General features: G+C 48.1%; 2 long non-coding RNA genes across 2 annotated transcripts in view; one reads left to right on the plus strand and one right to left on the minus strand.

Annotated features, from left to right (window-relative positions):
• Positions 1 to 1,433: 1,433 nt before the first annotated feature.
• LOC107515366 lies at positions 1,434 to 5,114 on the plus strand. Its single transcript, XR_004954856.1, has 3 exons — positions 1,434 to 2,047; positions 4,646 to 4,783; positions 4,891 to 5,114. It is a non-coding gene; the product is annotated as an uncharacterized LOC107515366 (long non-coding RNA).
• A 5,460-nt stretch (positions 5,115 to 10,574) lies between these two features.
• The window catches only part of LOC107515364, a 68,963-nt gene continuing 61,130 nt past the window's right edge, over positions 10,575 to 18,407 (minus strand). Inside the window, exon 4 of the long non-coding RNA XR_004954855.1 lies at positions 10,575 to 12,538. This is a non-coding gene — a long non-coding RNA (uncharacterized LOC107515364). The remainder of the gene's footprint in view (positions 12,539 to 18,407) is intronic.

Below are 18,407 nucleotides of genomic sequence, written 5' to 3' on the forward strand. Positions count from 1 at the left end.
GCTCGCTCACGGGGCTGGCTGCGGGCAGAGGCCTTGGCACCTTGATACAGGGACCACTCCGCAGAACTGCTTGAGCATTCTCACGACATGGTGGCCAGCTTTCAGCACAGTCAGTGATACGAGAAAGGGCAAATGGAAGTCACGGTGTCTTTTATATGCTGGCTTTGGAAGTCGTCACACACTGTCAATTCACATTATTCACCTGGTTATACAACTCGGCCTTCCTTAATATGGGAGACTACCCAGGACGTGCACATCAGGACGCAAGAGTCGTTGGGGGCCACGTGGGAGGCTGGCGATCACAGCTGCCTATTGGCCCTGCCCCGCCCATGGGACTCTGTCCGCCCAAAGGCCAAGCTTCTCCCAAGAGCTGTGCAAATCCGATGCTCGCGGACATGGCCCGTGTCCTTTTAGAGAAGGGTCAACAGCTCCTGATCTCCTGCCTGCTTGACACCGGCGTTGCCCGATGCCACGCCCGGCCGCCACACTTCTGCTTAGGTAGCAGCACACACGTGATAAGTACTAAGACAGAGTCGGCATGTCACGGGTCATTAAGGCACACACCGCGGCTTAGAAATGCAACATCTAGCTAGACCCGCCCCAGAGGAACTTGCGGCAGGAGCATTGCTCTAAAAATGGTCATCTGGTGGCCTCGAGGAGTTAATAAGCCTATTCAAGCGTCTGAGGTGTACCTGCGAGGCTCTAGGGAGAATGTGCCCTCTCTGGATTTGTGCTCTCTTCCTGGAGGGGAAATAAACCTTGCTGATTCAGAAGGGAGTAGAGAAGCTAATTGTTAGCAGTTGCTGGGTTCGCCTTTGGTGGATGATGTCTGTGGAAATTCCAGCGGACTTCCATTATCTTCTGCATAACAATCTAACCTAATTTCATCTGTAAAACTGAAAATTTTAAATTTTCTGAAGAGGTAGTACAGGCTAGGTAATTTGTATACATTATCTCCATTAGTCTTCGCGAGGATCCTATGAGGTAAGAATCATGACCACTATTTCTATAGCAGAGCAAACGGAAGCTCAAGGAGGTTAAATGATTTGTCCAATTTTTCAGCTAGCAAATGGGGGAGCCAGGATATGCCAACCTGGCTGTGTCTGGCTCCAAAGCCCAGGTAATATACTCTCTCGGGATTCTCCAAATGAGGGGGCGGTGTATAAAAGGAGTGAGAATGGGGGGAGGGACAAGAGGGGCTTTTCATGTAGCCACAGCCCAGCCTCGGGGCAGGAGCAGGCATGGGGGGAGGGCAGCAGAGGGACAGAGTGGATCTTGGATCAGCCGTGACCAGTCTGAGGACGTCCTCTTGGCTCCCCTGTTGGACTCCTCTCCGTCTACGCCACAGCGGTGCCAGCTGTCTCAAGGGCGGCAAACTGCTTCCCCCTCCAAGGAGAGTCAGGTGGTTAATAATAACAGTGACGTTGGCCATGCCTCCTGCTAAGTTAAGCAGCACTTTTTAAACATCTTCACAAAATTCCTAAGCGGCAAGAATTACCCCCACATTTTACAGCTGGGGGGATGGAGCGTAGAGGGGTGTGGGAACGTCCCCAAGGTCACAAAGCCCGAGGTGTTAATGCTCGCGGGTTCACCCAGGCTTCCCGCCTTAGGGCCATCAGGAATCCTAACACCGTGTTCGACCAGACAGAGGTTGGGTGTCCGGATGACTGCGTGACCCCATTCGTCGCGGAACGAACTGACAGCGCCAGCCCCGACACTGAAGAGGCCGAGTGGCCGCCGGCCCTCCTGGAGGGAGGTGGCCGATGGCGCCAGTGGGCCCAGGCACCCACATGGGACCTGCCCTGCTGCTCGGGGACCTGGCCCGCGGGCAGATCCTGTCTCCTTTGCTGGCCTCCACAATCCCTGCGTCAGGAGGCGCCCCACGCCCGGCTGGACAGCGTTTGGGGGTCCCTGGGCCGTGATGCCCGCCGGGATGGGTGAATTGGGGACGGAGGTGTCCAGGCTTCGGCGGGAGACGGGCACAGCAGCGCGTGCGGCTCCGCACCGGGATCACCATTTTCCTCGCAGTGATCCGTCTGCTCGTCTGGTCAGCGCCCTGGTCCTGGGGGTGGGGACGGAAAAGGAGGAGAAGCGAGGGTCGGGCGGGGGGGGCGCCTTGCTCCTGGGCCACGAGACCCCGGAGGCTTTGTGTATTCGGAACCGCATTCCCTACCTCTCTTCCCCGCCTCCCATTCCCGCTTTCTTCCCCCTAACCCGCGGTCCCAGTAGAGCATCCAGCAATTAGCACGCGAGGCGGGAGGGGAAGTCGGCGGCGGGCGCGGCGGGGGCGGCGGGACCCCTCCCGGCCCGGCGCGCGGCCGCCTGCGCTGCCCTCGTGCGCCACCTCCCGGCCGCTCGGGGCCGCTGCGAGCCCGCCGGAGCTGCTCCGAGGCAGGGCTTGATCTCCGTGGACAATAGACAATGGGATTTTTTTTTTTTTTTGGAACAATGATTTATTTGGGGGTGGGGAGTAGGGAGAAGAAGGAAGGAGGGAGGGAGGAAGCAGCAGTGTGTTTGTCATCGCTTTAGAAAAAAAATCTCTGTTCTATCATTGTTTCTGCATATCCATTATATTGAAGACAAAAGAATCCCGTTCTGGAACAACAAAGCCAAGGGAAATGTTTTCTGTGGCTGACATTTAATTGCGCGCACAAGGTGCTACATTATCCTGGGGAGAGAGAGTAGAAGGGAATAGGGCAGAGCTTCTGTTCGAAAGCCTGACTCTCCTTCCTTAAGATGTGGGCTTTCTCGCATGAGCCCCATTTTATATTGCCTCAAATTATGCACTACACATAACCCGGTGTTTCTGGATAGTTTTCCAGCCCATCACAAGGCTTCCTTGTGGATTATTTTCACACCACCTCCAAGGTCTGTTCTTTTACGGCTGACAGCGATAATTATGCTTCGCTTCACAACCTCCCTACACGGTGCTTACCAAAAGGATCCTAATTTTTAGAAGCTCTTAGGAACCTTCAAAACACTAAGCCCAACCTCCTTGTTTTATAGACCAAAGAGAGAGAATGCCTTGTTCCGTGTCACACAAATAATTAGAGATGGGGGTAGCACAGGGGACCCTGTTTTCTGAGCCCTGGTTTCTATTATGACCTGTTGTTTGATGACCCCTCCTCCCTCCACTTGCTCAGCCTGGTGGCCCTTTCTGAGACACACAGTGAGCTGTGTTACTCCAAAATGGTTGCTAACTTAGGGTGGTGGGGGGGGGGTAGGCAGAAGTTTAAGAATCTTTGCTGGTGGCAGTTCCTTTCACCCCAACTCATCCTTTCCCCTCGGTACAGTTAAGTAGGGCACAACGTGAATGTCACCTTCGTTTATTTATTTTGTTATTTTGCTAGAAGTGAACATGAAAACCTATTGTAACTATCCAAAAACTCTCCAGAAAAATGTATTTCCTGGGACGCCGTGTTTGAGCTCCCCCTCTGGCCCAGGGCTATCCTGGGAACTCAAGAAGAAATGCGCTCCATCCTTGGAAACTGTGCTCACGGGTCTCTTGGCAAAGGTGCTTTGCCCTCGGGAACTTGAATAATACGGATATCAGTCGAAGGTTCATGAAAAAAAAAAAATCCTCGGGGAGATGCAGATAGCTTATTATGCTATGGAATGGAGACGATTTTCCTCTGCCACCTTCCAAAACATGCGAAAACAGAGACACTCCCCTCTGAACCCTCCGCTGTGTCACGCAGGGGCAGAAAAACCTGCAAACCTTAGATGAGAAGCTCAGGAAACATTTTTGCACATCCAAAGTAAGTCAACCCCTCACAGAAGACTGCTTATATTCAAGGTGGTTCAGTCCGTTCAAAGCAAATAGCCCAATCTCACAGGCTGTAGACAACAAACAGAGGGAGTTTCCAGACGAAAGGCCAGAACATTCCCTGACTCTCTTTAAACCATCTTCTAAAAGCATAGAGAAGAAGAAAACACGCTTGGGTTGCAAGCAATTCCTAAACCTTTCTGCTGGGTGTTGATACTTGCAGAGCTTGGGTTTAAACAGGGGCCATGTGACATGTTACCAGGGAGCTTAGATCTCTAAATTTCCTAGTTTTCGTTTGTTCGTTCCTTTTATTCCTACCCATAGTGATTTATCCTGTCTCTACAAAAAGACCCACAGTTCAATGATGTTTTAATATGACAACGACACACTTACAAACACTTCGCCTCAAGGATTTTTGTGAGAATCAAATGTGATCAAACGGGATGATGTAGGCAAAGGTACTTTTACAAGCCTAAAGTACTCCTTAGGTGTGGGGTATGATTCCCAGTCACTCGAGGTTTTGAAAGTGTTGAAATCATTCATTGGAGCAGCGCTGTCACTGTTCGGTACAGTTGTGATTTGGGCCATGTTTCAGATACGAACTTAAGGTTACACATCGGGAGGAAAGCTTAATGTAAATTTGAGAATATCATCTCACATCATGCTGGAATCTGGTAGATGCTAGAATCCTGGTGACTCACTGCTTCCCCAATGTCCTTATTTGGTAGCATGCAAATAAAAATGATCATTTTTCAGATTTAGGTTTTTCTTAAACTGTGGTGCGAGCAGCTATTTTTGCTTTTGCTTCAGTCACCATTCTCTGTAGTAGAAAGTGTATTTAGAGTTGTAAAAACTGGTTTTTTTTTTTTTCGTTTGCAGCCTACATCTAAATATGGAATGCAGCAACTCAAGCACTCTCTTGGTCATATACAAGAGTCACCATAATTCAATCCAGCACTGCTGGCATGTGGCCCTCATGTCTCTACCTGCAACGACCCCACATCACTAACTTGACAAGTACGAGATTATTTTTATACCACCTATTTACTCAGCAACCCTCTTTCATTCATCTCAAGTGATTTGCAGATGTTATATAACTAATTCTCTTAACATCTGTACTGCAGGAATGTAGGTCCATCGTGGACAGTGAAACCTACTCCAGTCAGTTGACTTCTATATCACAGGCCCATGAGATGCATAACCTTATATCGAGCCCCAAAAAGAAACGATGTTACTGGAGGGTGAGCAAATCTTGGAACTCAATTTTTCCCAAGAGTTGTTGACCTTACTACAAGCAAGCCTGCCAGAAAGTTCCTCTAGGGGTCGAAGCCCAGCTTTACCTCCCGCTCCTGAGGCTGGCTGCTGGGTCAGGGGAGTTCTGGATCCATTACTCGGCTTAACCCCAGGCCTTTATACGATCTGCATCCTGCGCCTGACTCAGCGGCTGAGCCGTGACCGGCTTCCTGTGACTGGGCCTTCGGATGTTACTGGCGATGTCTCCGCCGAGACAGCCACTCCAGGCTGGCCAGCTGCAGGGATGATTTTAGGTTGGTTTCAGTTCGACCACAATCTGGCGTCTATTCTCTTTCTCTCTTATAAAACCTCTCGTAGTTCCTTGGGGCCAAGTCGGTGGCTCTAACTTCTTGGAAGCTGATGTTTGTGGGGCTTTGTGGGGGCGGCTAGATGGATGTCAGCCGGCTCTCCTCGTGCCTCTTGACTGTCTTGGCTGCCCTGTCATGTTCGAGATGTTGTGGCGGATGCAAATCTGACACCAAGACCTGGTGAGACACAGGATAGGGTATTGCCCCCAAAGCTGCCCTAAGAGCAGGTGGCTGGAGGCAGGAAATGAAGAAGACACTGACAGGTGTGACACCTTAGGAGACTGGGCATATTCCCTGTGCCTAAAGCCACCTGCCCTACGTCCGTCCCAGACTGGGATTCAGTCAGTGGGGCCTCCTCAGAGGAGGGTCTGGGCCTGCTGCTGGTGGCTCTTCCTCCATTCCCCTCCAGCTCAACCATCTGTACCGAGGACTTGTGCCCTGTAAATTCTTGCAATGTAGGACATGCCCAGTGGAAATGCAAAAATAATCATTTTGCATTTCACACATTTATGGTATTTTTGGCAATGTTTCTAATAGCCCCTAAGGGACGAGAGTTTATCTTTCTATCTTACATCTCATAAATCCTTTCCTTTTTTTTTTTTTTTTTTTGTTTCTATCACTAGCGTAAATTGTGGTTAGTCCAATAACAAGGTTAAAATTATAGTGCTTTTCATCATTACAGAGATGCTCTTGCTTACGATGGGGACAATGGTGACATCTGAAGCTTGGTAAATTCTCTCTTTGCCTGCGTCGGAGTGTCATCCGGAAGATAAGTAAAGATGTTCCCAGGCTTTGTCCCAGACCTCTGTTTGTGAGTGCAAACGCTTATGGGACAGGCCTGTAGCCTAGGGGAGAGTCAGCTAATCTGTGCCTCTGTTCTTCCCTTGACCAAAATAGAAAAAAAAAGAAAATGAGGAGAGCCATCTGAGGTATCTGGCGGTGGTGAGAAATCCAGGCTGTGTAAATATAGACACAATTTTTAACATCTGAGCCTCAGTTTCCTCATTTGGGGATAATAAATGCCTCATAAGTTCATCGTGAGGATTTAAAGCAAAAGAATGTGTAAAGAGCTTAGTCCAGCACCTGGCACAGTGCGGGCACTCAGTAAGTGCCTGCGAGCAGCGGCAGCGGCATGGCGGTTAATATCCACCTTCTAACTGGTCTGTCTGCTTCGCATCTTTTCTCTCTGAACATCACCTTAAAACTGCCTTCTGATTAGTCTTATTAAAACAACGACTTTCTCCAAACTGTATTGACCTCCAATCCTCCAACTTCTCTGTAGGAAAATGTCCAAAATTCTCTCAGTATGATATTAGAATCCCTTCAAAGCAGATTTGCAACTTACTCATCTATTTCTCCACTTTCCTGATTAAAATTTTATCCTTATCAAATGGTTTTACCCCTCTTCGACTAACGTGTGCTCACGCCACTCCAGTTCCTGGCTTTCTTTGTCCTTCTTGCCTTTCAAATCCTCCTCCATCCTTAGAGATTCGACTAAAAGCCTCTCCCAGCTTGAAATGACCGCTGTCCTCGGAACACCCAAGACGTTATTATTTGTATGGTTAATTGCAGGCACTCGACAAACTCCTGGCCTTTCTTCTAGCGTTTCGAGTTACTCCCTAGCTCTCGCATGCTTATCTCTTGTCACATGTCCAACGTGTTCTAGGTGGTGAGTTCCTCGTAGACGGCCGATTCGCATTCCAAGTTTTTTAAAAAGTATCTTGCCCAGGCCTTGCACTAAGTAGGCGCTCAAAGGAATACTGGATTTAAGTAACAGAAGAAAAGGCAGCCGAAAAGGACAATAAGCCAGTCAAGCCATTTTTATCAGAGAAATGACAGGTCCAGAGTTTTGTTCTTGTGCATGTTGAATTTGGGGGGATGATAGAGAAGATTTTTTTTATAGTATTATATATCTATAAAGAATCATGTGAGGTCATCTTGTTCAATTTCCTGGCTCTAAGCCATCTAAGACAAAAAGAGATCCGTGACATGCTTAAAGCACCCCGAGATAGAAGCCTTGGGTCTTTCGGATAATTTCAGAGTTGTGTCAACTCTCCCTGAGACAGTTTTCTCACTCATCACTCTGGGCCAATGTCTTGAAATTTCCATTTGCCATAGCAACTTCGACAGTGCATGTTTAAAATGTAGGTTCCCAGGTTCATCCCAAAGAATTGCATTCTTGGGTGGAGGCACATGAATCTGAAATCTATAATCTCTCAGGCAATTCTGATACACATGGTCTGGAGAACAAATACACTGTGAGAGGAAAAAATGTGCATCGATTTAGCATTAAAAAATTTTTTTTGTTGTTAGGCATCTTGATTCTAGGACTGTTTTCTGTCAACATTAAAAAACGGCTGATTAATAGCTTTCTTAATAATTGCATGTCCTTACATGAGTATTTTAAACTTCATCCCTACGAAGCTCTAAGAAACTCGATATTCCATACATATTCATTGAGCACCAATCTGCCGCTGTCATAGCTATAAAGAGGAATGAATTAAGTAATAAGGTTAGATAGACCCTTATCTTCAAGAAGCTCACAGTATGGCAGGGAAATGGACAACAATGATAACGACGGTGCTGACCTGTCATCTTTCCTCGGAAGTTTGTAGGTGTCGTATGTGTTTGTGGCAGCCTAGCAGAAGCAGGGACTCGGGGTCCATTGCCCATGACAATGGGCAGGAAGTGGGTATAACATGTCCCCTTGCTCTGCATCCTGACTTTGTGCCTCTAGGGCTGATGAAAAGGAAATGTCATCACCCTGCCACTCCAACAGCTTTCCAAAAGAGATGAGCATTAGCCCGTCAGTCACCCATGCCGTGTCCAACGTTCGGAATGACGAGCGCGCATAAGGCATTTGGAGGGGACATTGTTCCCTCGCCTCCCGCCTTAGACTTCGCCATAATAGCGTTAGAGTTCTTCCCCATCGTTTAGATCTCTTTGATTACACCGCCGCTAACGCTAGAGGCTGAACGCCCTCTCTCTGTTCACGAACTAAATATTTAGTGAGCACTACGGTGTGCATGGCACTTGACAAACAATGCGATGAATGTTCAGATGAGTGAGGCACAGGCCCTCCTCTTAGGGAACTTATCATCTAGTGTAGAGATATGTCAAGTACATAGCTACCCCATCGCAAAGTAGACTATCAGCAGATTTACTAGGGGATAACCTTCCAGCCAGGACTGGGATCGGGCTGGGAGTTTGGGGGGATGGGCAGTGAGCAGGGGCGGAGATGGCCAGCGAGTCGTTAGAAAATGAGTGCCCGGAGCTTGAAAAGAGGTAAAGGCAAGAGACACCAGCGGCGTATGAAACTGGAATAGGAGGTGTTATCATCAAAAGAGTGTAGCTGGCAGCAGAAGGAGCGTCGAAACAGAGCGATGACTCAGAAACGCTGCGTTTTCCGATTAGACAGCGCTGCGATCGCTGAGAGGTCGATCTCGTAAAGGCTGAAAGATGAATTAACATATTTTATTTTCTGAAAGATGAATTAATATGTTTTATTTTCCGATGTCACTAATAAAACGCATTTTATGTTCCCCTCTTGCTTTTCTTGGGAGATGAGCTTAAACTATTTCCAGACAGCTTGACCGATGGTCTCTACGAGATCCGTGGGAGACTTTGTAGGATCGGATTAATGCCTCTGCGTCTGTTTTATTCAGAAGAAAATGGAAGGAAGCATAGATGGAAGGAAGGAACGAAGAGAACAAGAACAGGATGTTTTTTTCATGACACCTGTATTTGTCGATGACAGAGGAAAATGTCCTGTCTTCTGTTTGCGGCTTGGCTGGGATTCTGTGCTTCCTAGAAGTCTCGATGTTGACGACCCCCTACCCTTGGCCTACTGGATTAGAACCGTCATTTCCAAAACTCTGCTCCACAGCCCTTGTGTGCTTTGCTTCCTATATTTTCTTGTCTTTTTTTTTTTTTATTGTCCTCTCTCCTCATTGCTGGCATAGAAAGTTGGGTTCAATGATATTGGCGGCTTGCATAGGAGCAGAGAAAAGGGAAGAGGAAGAACCAGCCCTAAGAGAGTAACACCAAAGTGTTGATTTGAAAATTCCCCCAGGGTAACTGTTATAGGCACACGCAGATGAAAACCACGTGCATAATCCTGTTTGAACGCATTTGTGTCTCTTCAAAAGATCACATACAGCTGGATACGGTCCTTGAGGAGGTCCTAGTGGGATCCTTGCCAGAGTAACTGGTTTATTTTCAAAGACCTTGTGAATTATGTTTACTTACTTGACATCAAGTTCCCTGGAGGAAAATGAGGCCTTATCTTCCACAACTTAATTTAGGACCATCAGTATTGCAGAGACTTCATCCAACCTGCCCAGGAAGCCAACGAGAATATGCTAATGTGGAGCTGAAGACCTGAAGACGGGGTGAGCCCTGAGCGGGCGCTCTGCATTCCGGATCTGCTCTCAGAAACTCTCAGGAGCCAGCACGGAGGAGCAGCCGTGGGTGAGAGGTGAGCTAATCGCTTCTGAAACACCCCGTTCGGCGAGGCGGGCCTTTGTTTGGGCTGACTTCCAGAATGAGAAGAGCAGGTTATCATCACCATACCCCGTGGTCTGACAGAGCAAACAGAAGAGCTCCGTGAGGTGAGGAGAGGTGAAGAGAAAATTAGCGAGGCTCAAGTGGATAATTGGAAAAGCAGAGGGAAGGCAGTAAATTATGCCTCTTTTACCTAGTTTAGTTATCATATCATAAGAATGGATGAAATGGGTCAGCGACTCACAGACGAAAAGAAAAGCAGGATCGGCAGGGGTCGAAGGGGCCAGCTAAGGGCCGAGCTCTGCCCGCATTCCGAGGGCCGGCCCGAGTGGTGCTCAGAGAGACAGACAAGACAGAATAAGTAAACAGAGGGTTCTGTGACTCTCTGGAGGTCTTTTTCACGTTATCGGAGCCTACACCTGTCAGCAGGAAACAGGTCGGGAATAAAACGTCTCATTAATGGAGAAGCAAATCGAGAAGGGGGCAGTGGAGACTGACACGGGTCCTGGACTGCTAACGTTTGACCTCCGTCCTTGTTCCGTGACCTTGGGGGTCACCTGGCCTCTTTGTGCCTTAGTTTCCTCATGCGTGATAAGGAAATAATAACTGTGCCAATAACACTGTCCATCTATTTGAAATACATATTATAAATAACGTTGTGTCTTTCTTTTATATCGGTTAAGGAAGTACGTTGATTTGTTTCCAAAATGTGTGAAGATGACTTATGTTTATTAATCGTATTCAGGAAATTAAAGGGGCGTTACAAATCACTCGTTATAATAAAGAGGGATTAGCTCTGATGGGTTCAAAAACCACAGGTTTTTAGAACCACACTCAGCACAATCCTAACTGTGGCCGTTTACAGAATTGGCCCCTGTCACAAGGGACTCGGAACCCAAAGAGAAAGATTATTTGCTACCGAACCAAGACCGTACTCGGAGCGAGAGAGCAACGTAGAAAAATAAATGTGTACCCTTTAGCTCTGAAAACAAACTGGTAAAGATACGGGCGGGACCGTGGCAACCACCTGAGCTGGAAGGCAGCAAAGATGTCAGCAGGGAGGAGGGGTGAGGAGTCTGACCAGGTTGGGGCGTTCATGAGAAAGGCTGTCATTGCATAAGATTACGCCAGTGCAGTCAGAATAGATGTCGGCGCCTGAGACCTTTGAGCAGCTGACATTGACCTTGGGCTGCAGGATGGATTTCTGCTGGGTTCTGAAAGACCGCAGAGAGCTGAGTGAGGACAGCTTCGAAGGGTCACCGCGGAGCCTGTCCTGGTTGTTTCCCTCGGGTCTTTTTCTTGCCCCTGCCCTACCGTTCTGATCAAAGGGGTGTGACCCCTGCGGGTTGCTTTTCCAAGGCACTGACAGGTCACTGGAGAGCGGGTGGAGGGAGGGAGAAGCAGGTGCTTCTTCCCCTCCCTGTCTGCAGCTGCATAACCTTGCTGGTTCCGGTTATTGCCAGGCAGGGCCGTGTGGTCCTAGCTTGCACCTGGTGACAGCGCTCCTGAGCTCTGGAACGCCTTCCTCTCACCCATCAGCTCTGCGGCACCGTGGGCTTCCTGTCTTCACAGTCTCCGGATCCCTCACCGCCCCCTGGCTGGCCTCTCAGCTCTTCCATCCTTGTGTAATCAATCCCTACATCGAAGCCCTTCTGTTCAAATTCTCCACTGGATTCTGTTTCCTGGTTAGATGCTCACTGATGCACTGGTCTCTGAGCTGGTCAGCTCTGATTGGGGGTGAGCTGCTGAGGACCAGCATGAGAACACCTTGCTGGGGTAGCTTTGTTGGAAAGCCAGGGGTCCTCGGGGTAGCTAGGCGTGTGCTTGCCTGATCCCATCCTCTCCAGGACCACATGAGCTACTGTCTAAGGTCAGAGGCTTTCACAGAGGAGTTGAGTTGGGGGAGACGGGGCTAGCTAAAGAACTCACTAAAATAGGAGAACCTTAGACTCTGGCAGAAGGAGAATGTTTATATCAGCTCAGTTTAGAAATAGCCAAGGTGCTCTGCGGGGCTCATGAATCACTGAATTACCGGGGCACTCTTGGGCTCATATAATGTTTGTACCTTGTGTCTGGTTTCAAATAGAACAGAGAATAACGTTGAGTGCCTCTAATTTAATATTCCAATAATATTTCCACCACATCGAGTTCCCACTAGGACGAATGTATACAAATGAATCATTATAATTTTTTCCCCCTTACCCCAGCCAAGCCACTTGGGCCTCTGCTAAGAAATGATAAAAGTGATAAAACAAAACAAATCATACATTATAATGTCATTTAAAAATAAAAGATTTCCAGGAGATCCTTTGTGTACTGGAAGAGCACAGGATGCTTTTTAAAATGGCTTTTTGTTTTCCTTTTCGGATAGTCACAGAGAGTAATGCAGCCCCAATGATCCTTGGCTGCTGGTGAGGTCATCACTTGGCTCCTGCTGACATGTGAAACAGGTCAGAGCGCCCAGGCTCTCCCAGGGAGGGCAGCCCAGGGAGAGAGGGGAGAAGGCGTCGCTCAGAGAACGGGAGCATCGGGCTGGAACGCAGTGGCTGTACGGACCCCATCAGTGCTGGACAGCAGCACACCTGTATCACAGGCCTTGTAAGGGAGGAGCAGGCCATCCGGGACTGTGTCCTTGGGGGGAGGTGATTTTTCACGCAGTGTAATGAACCTGCAATAGGGAAGGACATTTCATTGTGGGTTTTACTGCACTAGGCAGTTCTGACAGGTATATGGATACTTATTCTAACTCACAGCCGTAAGATGAAGACGGTGGTGAGGAAGCTGCCTGGCTTGCGAAGATGTATTTGGGGAGAAGATTTAACGTCAGAAGCGCAGAAGAGAGAAGAGCAGAGTAAAATTACAAAGTCCTAGGGTCATGTACTTATTTGTTCTGCTGCCTTCACCAGAAACAGGTCTATAATCAAACACTATGTGGTCGTTTGAAAACACGGCCAACAAACTCCGTGACACGCCTCCCATTAACAGATGGGGGCTCCACATCTTCTAAGCTTGACTTACGGGAGGCAGGGGTGGAGGCTGCACATGCTTTGACCAGGAGGGTACAGCAGAAGTAACAAAATAGGACTTCTGGGGCGGGATCTTAAAAAACCACGGAGCTTTCTCTCTGTTAGCTGGAATACTCTTTCCTAGAGCCCGAAGCTGCCCCGTAATGAGTCTGACTACCCTGAGGCCGCCCCAAGGAGAGGCCACCTGGAGGCGCTCTAGTTGACAGTCCCACTGGAGCCCAGTCTTCAACACAGTCCAGCAAGCTTTTAGATGTGTGAATGAACGGGCCCGGCGGCCAGATAAATTTCTTCGAGAAGATTTCATCAGTGCTTCCACGAAACAGATCAGCCAGCTGAGCCCAGCCTTGACCCTCACGATCATGAGCTATAATAAAATGGTTACTATTTTAAGCCCCTAAGTTTGGGAGTCATTTGCTGCGGAGTAACAGCTAGCTAGAACATATTCCCAGCCAGATAAGTTTCTAACCTAGTTCCGCACATATCTTAGTAAGTTGAGTTCACCACTTAGTAATGCTTCGGTGTCAAACGGCCATCAGCATCTTTCACGAAGTGCCTGTTGCAACGCCCAGAGCCGTGTGGGGTGTGAGGCGTAAGCTCCAGTGTCTGACCTAAAGGATCTGATACAATAGTAATGAGGCGAGAGCATGCATCGAATGTCCGGTGCGAATGAGGCTGATGAGTCTCCAAGTCGGTGCTGAAAGGGCCACGTTGGCCTCACCTCGGGGTCTGTGAGAAGTGCCCATCCTCAGGTCCGATCCCGGGCTTACCGAATCGGAACCTCTGGGGGCGCGCCCAGCGATGGGTCTTCCGAGAAACCCTCCAGGGGGTCCGGAGGCGCGCGGTGGTCTGAGAATCACTTCAGCAAGCATTTCACCTCACTGAGTCCTCACTGTGTCCCAGGGTCCCTCGGCCTTGCCGCGACGGACATATCGGGCACTGAGGGTGACCGTCCTGTGCATCGTAGGACGTTTGGCAGCGTCCCTGGCCTCCGCCCACCTAATGCCAGTCGCACTGCTTTCCCCAGACGGGACAGCCACAAAAGTCACCGGACAGTGCCGAATGTTCCTTGGGGGTCAAAAATCGCCTCCGGTGGAGAATTTCTCCCATAACCATTAAAAAAAAAAAAATAGCATTTTAAAAATGTATGCCGGATCAAGTTTCAATCAGGTGTGGTAAGATATGCAGACATAGAAATGACTGTCCTAGAGGAAGAAGTTTTTAGTCATAGTTCCCTGGAAATGAGGGGGGGGGGCATGGCACACAGTTGCCCTGGTGATGAGTGCAGGGTCTGGTGGCCCAAATGTGAGAGCCCATGAAAGAGGTGGTTGGGGACGGGCTCTGGATCGGCCGGTTTGCCTCTGAAAGGCCTGCCTGCAGGCCAGTCCCTTGCCAGTTCTAGAAAGCAGCCAGCCCTGGGAGGGGCAGTCTCTCCAGAGTCAGCAAGGCCCCAGACGTCAAAGCATCTGAATAAAAAGACACGCTTAATACAGGCAGGTACAGTTACTCTGTTTTACAAACAGCAAAGCTGAACCCCAGAGAGGTAACCTGCCATAAGTCACATCCCCACCAAGGCGGGGGCCGGGGGGAGGACGGCGGACCGGGGTTGAAACCTGGGTCTGCCGAGCCCCTCAGATCATGCCCTTCCCATGTGCTGTCCTGCTGTTCATCTGGCTAATTAAGTACACGTGTGGGCATCTATAACTATATAAAGAGATAATTGACAGACAGAGCAAAGGGGGATGCTGAATAACTTGTACATAAAATAATTACACTAAGCCATGAGAGAGAGAAGAGGTCACTTGTAGTGGTCGAAAAGCCTTCATGGAAGAAAGCGTCATTCGGACTGCTGGTTCCCCCCACCTGGAGGTACCAGGGCCACCGCGCGTGCTGGGCGGGTCTTGAAAGTTGGCCAGAATGAGGCAAAACTGAGGAGAAAGGACATTCTGACAAGATGGGAAATGATGTGATCACAAGGCTCAAAGGCAGTAAGCAAGGCGCAAGGTCCGATGAAAAGACCAAGTATTAACGGGTTGCCTCGGTTACTTCATGGTAGGTCAGAAGGAAAGGGAGGAAAGGCAAGATGCCGCTGGGCGCCACCCACGTCCAGAAGCTAAATCCATCAGAGGCAGCGCACGGGTGTACGGAACGTCCCGCACAATGGACTCAATACGGACGAAAGAGCCCCTTCTGAAAGTAGCGTCGTAACTTAAATGCCTGGGCTGGGTGGCATTTCGAGTAAGGATCGAACGGGAAATGTCCACGTTGACATCTTGCAAGATAATAAGTTAGGCTGGGAATCTGTGACCGATAGGGAGCATGCAGACAAAGAAAGTTCTTTCCACTTGGACCGAACAGGGTCAAAGGCTTTGGCAAGTGAAGTTGACAGCCATTCATTCATTTAGAGCTTTCTTAGTGAACATGCCGCGCCGGGCCCTGTGCCGGGTGATCGGGAGTCACAAATCATTAGTCATGTTAATAAAACAGGATCTCTGCCGTGGACGGACTAACCAAGCAGTGAGCTCCAGCCTCTGCAGCATCAGACAGAGCAGACGAGGCCCCAATCAGCCCAGCCTTTGAAAGGTGCGCCTGTCCATGAGGCGAAAGTTCAAGGGGCACCTGGAAAGTTCCTGGCGGCACAGGATCGACCCTCTTACAAGTCTCCCACTGTGTCTGGCGGGGCACCCTCATCCCAGCCGTCACGCCACTGTCAGAGGGTCTGAGTGACCAGGGGAGTTTAACAGTGCACGGCATCACTGGGCCCCAGCCCTGGAGATGCTGAGTCCGGGGGCGAAGCAGCAAGCTCTACCTTAAATCCTCGGTAACTCCATCCGCTGTGTGTACTGCTGGAGCTACAGTGCTTGGCCCACAGTCGGTACTTACTAGGTCTTGGTTGAATGAAAGAATTGAATACATAGGCATGGTGGAGGCAGGGGAAGGGAAAGAGTCAGTCATCTCAAGAAGAAACAACAAATGCCATATGATTTCCCTCATATGTGGAATCTAAACAAACAAACAAACAAACAAGCAAAACAGAAACAAACCGTAGACTCGAGGAACAGCTGATGGTCACCAGATGGGAGGGGGGTTGGGGGGCTGGGTGAAAGAGATTAAGAAATACAGATCGGCAGTTATGAAATAATCACAGGGATGTAAAGTACAGCACAGGGAATATAGTCAATAATACTATAATAACTGTGTATGGTGCCAGGTGGGGACTAGGCTAATCGGGGAGGCATCACTTCGTGAATTATGTAAAAGTCTAACCACTATGCTCTACACCTGAAATTAATATAAAATAATATTGAATGCCAACTGTAATTGAAAAAAAAAACAATAAATAAACAAGTAAATAAACAAAATTTAAAAAATAAAAGTAAAGAAAAAACAGCAAGAAGAGGAGTGTTTTTAATAAGGAAGGCGGACGAGTGTGAAGTGTGAACCTGGCTTTAACCAAAGTTCTGCCGTATCTGGAGAGCCGCCTCAGGTCTCCCGAACTAGAATTACATGTTGAACGGCACCTCTCGAACCACTGTCCTAAGAAACGCCGTGCGTATGGAAAAACAACCCATTTGGTCCTTTTCAAATCCTAGAGAGGCTCCTGGACTTTCTACTTCTAACCCTCCGCTCTGCCGTGTTCAGAGAGCGCAACCCCAAACATTTCTGATCTATACGAATTCTCCCTCATGGCTCCATGCGCCCTTGTTACCCACGACCACGACCGGCAGTTCAGTGCAAACTCGAACTCGGACCCCTGCCTCAGCCCGGGCCGCCTTGCCACACCCGCAGCTCGGCCCGAGGAGACGTGCGGGCCGGCCGGAAAGCGCAGTGCGAAAGCCACGGGTCTCGGAAAAGGTGGCGGAGAAAAATACTTAAATCAAATATCTGGACGAAAAGATTTTATCGGATTTTTATAAAATCATTTTGAATGGAACATGCCATTTTGCTCAGTATCTATGAGCACGTAGGTTTTCAACGCTCTCCCTCCACTTCCAAGCCCTTAAGTCCTTTAAAAGATGCTCAGCTTTGGTTTTGAATTTAATTCACTCCTCTGTTTACACATCTTTTTGGAAAGGACTTTTTTTCTTGTATACTTTTTCCCTTTTTCCTTTCTCACGTGTCATTTCTGTATGTGGCTTAATTCTGCTTTTGCTTGTGGCCAGCAAAGGGTCGGCCTCCAGAGGTAGGCAGGAAGGTAGCTGGTCTCTCACAGGACCAAGCAGATAACAAAATATCTGTCAAATGAACACATCTGCCTCAACCTTCCCGCTCTGATGGGCTCAGCGCTGAGCTCTGATTTGCTCTAGTTGAAAAAAAAAAAAATCCCCTAATTTCACTGTCAAGATTTTGAGAAGCATTCTCATGGTTTTAAAGAGATTATTGCATAATTTGTTCATGTTTAAAGAATTATATTGTTAAATAAATTTAGCTCTCCAGATTCTAAATGACAAAAACAAGTGAAGTTACATCATTTGAATTATGAAGTGATAATGTCTTCCAATTCTGCCCCAATCAAAAGTGTAACAGTTTAAAGCTTATAATAATCATGTTCAAACATATTCAGATTATAATTACTTTTCTTCTGATAATGATAGCCCATCTGATTGGATGATTACCTATTTGACTTTGATAAGTCTCAGAGGTCAAAAAAGGGATAATTGCAGACATCTGTTTTCTATGGAAAATATAATCTCAGAAAATAGTGTTTAAAGTGACATCTGCAAATATGTGTTTTAGAAAGAAACTCGTTGCACATTTAAAATCACAGGGAAAAGAAGCAATTCCTAAGCTACTATGTATCACACTGTCTTTGTAAACGGCTTTAGCTTACTAGTATTCATGTATGCATAAGTCATTACAAGCAGGCATGATTCTATTTTGTACAGGTAGAATTAGAAATGGAAATAGACGATGAGAAAGCAATTTGCAAGAGTCTGTGATATGGAATAATGCAGATGCTTTTTCTCGTCGCTTGTGTTTAATTCGGTCTAGACACATATAGGTGTAACCATTTTTCTCGTTTTGTTTGTAATTTTGATGTTGGAGCCGGAAGACCTTGTCCCTTTGGTTTCCTCTTACAGGTGACCTTCTCCACTTATGAGATGGCTCTTAGTGGAGGACAAGGTTCATCCATGGCTGCCATGATGCTCTCAGCAGAGATGCCAGTTTCTCTCTCTGCAGGTGCATCAACTCCCCCCACCCCCTCCTTAGGAAAAAGTCAAAGCCTCCCCCTCCCACCAAGCCAGCAGCTGTATTCTGTGGTAAACAAGGGGAGCTTTCTTTAACGTTCCCTTCCGCACATGGTAAAACTCCCTTGGTTTTAATGTATTAACTTAGAGTCTTTTCTAATTCATGCAAGACCTGGGTAATGACTTTTGCCAGATTAAGCTTTTTAAAACATGACTTTTACAGTGGAGCTTCCCTTCTCAAAAGCCGTCCGTGGCTCCCAGTGTCTACGGAAAAGAGTTTCACACTTCTCAGCAACTCACGATCTTTCATCATCTGACCTGGACC

The sequence above is a fragment of the Rousettus aegyptiacus genome, unplaced genomic scaffold, assembly GCF_014176215.1.
Source record: "Rousettus aegyptiacus isolate mRouAeg1 unplaced genomic scaffold, mRouAeg1.p scaffold_m13_p_16, whole genome shotgun sequence".
Lineage (NCBI taxonomy): Eukaryota > Metazoa > Chordata > Mammalia > Chiroptera > Pteropodidae > Rousettus > Rousettus aegyptiacus.